Source organism: Cyprinodon variegatus, unplaced genomic scaffold, assembly GCF_000732505.1.
Source record: "Cyprinodon variegatus isolate N-32 unplaced genomic scaffold, C_variegatus-1.0 Scaffold134, whole genome shotgun sequence".
Lineage (NCBI taxonomy): Eukaryota > Metazoa > Chordata > Actinopteri > Cyprinodontiformes > Cyprinodontidae > Cyprinodon > Cyprinodon variegatus.
Genome location: NW_015150587.1, coordinates 1,424,030 through 1,427,830, shown reverse-complemented (window position 1 = coordinate 1,427,830; position 3,801 = coordinate 1,424,030).

Genomic DNA, 3,801 nt, shown 5'->3' with positions numbered 1-3,801 from the left:
ACCGAGCCAAGGTGGCTTATCTTATCTCGCTATTAGCGGGCAGGGCAAAGTTATGGGGAACATCGGAGTGGCAGAACAACCCCCCTCTCTGTCACTCCTATGATGATTTTTCTAAGGAGCTACTCCGCGTTTTTAGCCCCCTTCTCCCCATCAGAGAGGCTTCTAGGGGCCTGTTGACTTTGAAGCAGGGGAATCGATCTGTTTCGGAATACATAATCGATTTCCACCTGTTAGCTTCAGAGAGTCCATGGAATGAGGAGGCCCTGATGGACGTCTTCATCACAGGACTCGGAGAGAGGATCAAGGACGAGCTCCCCACCCGTGATTATCCTCATTCTCTTAGGGAGCTGGAGGAGTTAGCTTCCCGGATCGACCTTCGCCTCCAGGAGCGGCGCATGGAGCGGGCTACAGCTGCTCGCTGCTTCTCCTCCACTGCAGTCTTGGAGGATCGTCGGCCTACTTCGGAACCCCATCACTCCTCTGGTTCAGAGCCCATGCAGCTGGGGCGCTCATGCCTCTCCAAGGAGGAGAGGGATCGCCGCTACAGGCTCCGGCTCTGTTTCTACTGCGGAGGAGAGGGACATCTGTTAAGATCCTGCCCGGTAAAGGATCAGGCTCTTGGGAGGATCCTGCTGAGCCGAGCCAAAATTTTTGCCTCCCCAGAATTTCTGCTCCCAATGACTCTGTCTGTTGGCTCATGTAGCCATAGTTTGTCAGCCTTTCTGGATTCGGGAGCAGATACAGAGTTCATGGATGGGGACCTGGCCAGGCAGCTCGGCATCAAGCTACTTCCCACACCGGACGCTCATCAGGTATTAGCCTTAGATGGACATCAGCTGAATCAGGCTTGCCTTTCAACTGAACCTGTAGAGTTGGTGGTGGGGGGTAATCATGTAGAACGGTTAGCCTTTCTGATCATTGAATCACCTCAAGTTCCTGTCATTTTAGGCTCTACCTGGCTATCTAAGCATAACCCTCACATTGACTGGCAAAAGGTGGAGGTGCTAGGTTGGTCTACTGCTTGTTCTAGTACCTGTTTACGGTCAGCTAAGTCCTACATGCCGGCTAGTTCTGTGGATTCTGAATTTTATCCAGATCTTTCCAGGGTTCCTGATGAGTACCATGACCTCCGTGAGGTTTTCAACAAGGGCAAAGCCACAGCCCTACCTCCTCATAGGCCTTTTGATTGTGGTATCGACCTTCTGCCTGGCACCACACCCCCTAGGGGGAGGTTATACTCCTTGTCTGCCCCTGAATCCAAGGCCATGGAGAGGTACATCTCTGAGTCCCTCAGGGCAGGCATTATCCGTCCCTCCTCCTCTCCTGCGGGGGCAGGCTTCTTCTTTGTTGGCAAGAAGGACGGATCTCTCAGGCCTTGCATTGATTACAGGGGTCTTAATAACATCACTGTTAAAAACAGGTACCCCCTTCCCCTGATCAACTCCGCATTTGATCAGATCCAGGGGGCCAAGATTTTTACTAAGCTGGACCTCCGTAACGCTTACCACTTGGTGCGAATCAGGCAGGGTGATGAGTGGAAGACCGCTTTCAACACCCCCACTGGTCACTATGAATATCTGGTGATGCCTTTTGGGCTCACCAATGCACCAGCAGTTTTTCAGAACTTGGTAAACGAAGTACTCAGGGACATGGTGGGTCACTTCGTTTTTGTCTACATAGACGACATTTTCATTTATTCCCAGGACCTTGAGTCCCATAGATGTCATGTCAGATCAGTGCTGCTTCGCCTTCTCCAGAATCAGTTATTTGTTAAGGCTGAGAAGTGTGAGTGGCACGTTAGCACCATCTCTTTTCTGGGTTTTGTGGTCTCCCCTGACCAGATCTCAATGGACCCCTTGAAGGTGCGCGCAGTCACTGACTGGCCAGTTCCCAGGGATAGGAAGCAGCTCCAGAGGTTCTTGGGGTTTGCCAATTTTTACCGCCGGTTCATTAGGAACTACAGTCAGGTGGCAGCGCCCCTTCATGCCCTCACTTCATCCAAGATTAGGTTCTGCTGGACTGATCTGGCGGAGAAGGCTTTTCAGCGACTTAAGACCGCTTTCACCTCAGCTCCAGTTCTGGTGTCTCCCGATGCCAAGAGGCAGTTTATAGTCGAGGTAGATGCTTCCAGCACAGGGGTCGGGGCGGTGCTCAGCCAGGAGGGGGAGGATGGGAGGATCCACCCTTGTGCCTTCTACTCTAAGAAACTGTCTGAAGCTGAGCGGAACTATGATGTTGGGGATAGAGAGTTACTGGCGGTTAAATTGGCTTTGGAGGAGTGGAGACACTGGCTGGAGGGTTCCTGTATTCCGTTTCTGGTCTGGACAGACCACAAAAATTTGGAGTACCTGAGGTCAGCCAAGAGACTCAATCCTAGACAGGCGAGGTGGGCACTATTTTTCGGTCGGTTCAACTTTTCTCTGTCTTACAGACCTGGGTCCAAGAATGTCAANTTAATAGATTCCTATTGTATATCATATTGTATATTATTCTTTAACCCATTAAATAATATATATATCATAAAAACTCTACTCACAACATACCATCATTATTGATGCAGATTTATATTAAAAAGAAAAATAATCAATCCCATTTATGTAAACACCAAGCATGAAGTTAAAGGACTTGTTTGATGTCAGAGACATGATTGTATTGAGGCACAATTCTGGGATATGATTAAGAAAGTGCTGCTTAGGAGATCCCAATGAGTGCAGTATGTCATGTCTTGGCACTGATGAATGGATTATTGGTTAATTTCTTCTACCTGCCTAGCTCTGCTTGTTGCCAGCCATCAGTGCCAGATTATTAGATATTATTAGGTGAAAATTCTCTTGCATACCCATTGTGTTTCTGATTACCTGATCCTGACTAGTTTTTGCTCCTGGCCTTCTGAGTTTGCCTGCCCCTGATCTTATCTATTTTGCTCGACCTGTCTTTGGACGTCTGCCTGCTAACGACCTTGGATTTGTCTCCTGACCCTGGCTTGGATTCCCCTTCGGTACTTCTTCAGATCTCTGATCTTCTGGCCTGGACATCTGATTCCGCATTGAGACTGACTTTGGATTTTCCCTTCCGAATACTTCGGCTCTTTCTCCTCTCCTGGCTTCTGCTTATCGATCTGCTCACATGCTGGCTACCATTTCCCGTCAGAGTTTTATGGTCACTAACCTAAGTTTCTACCCCTACAGAGATTCCAGTCATCTCGTCCAAGCTGACGAGCCGCAAATCCCTGAGCAGTTAATTAAGGCTTTGTTGAAATCCCTTTAGTTCTGTCTGCCTGAATTATGGGTCCTACATTCTGAGTTCTGACAGAATAATCTGGGCAGAAACATGGACCCATCAGCAGGCAGACAGTGGCGTTTTGGCATTGAGCACAGTATAGCTCTACTTGAATCAGCCATGCGAAAAATCGTAAACAATTTGCGCAATGAGGCCTCTCCCGCTTCCGTGTCTGTCACAAGCTGTTGTGTGAGATGCACTTTGAACTTCAGCCCTTCGCGTTTCCATAGTTAAAATGGCTTATGTAATCTCTCTGTTAGCAGGCAAGGCTAAGTTGTGGGGAACGTGAGATTAGCAAAATAATCCTAGCCAGCGTAATTCATACAGGGACTTTTTACAGGAATTCATCCAAATTTTCTGCCCAGTTCTAACCAGCGCCGAAGCTCCAAGAGAACTCCTGTCTATAAGCCGGAGTAATCGACCTCCACCTGCTGGCATCCGAGATATGGAGAGATATTTGTGCCTTTGGTTTGCCACCACTGGTTAAAAGACAACTGGAGTGTTAGTGAGTCCAAAAGATAT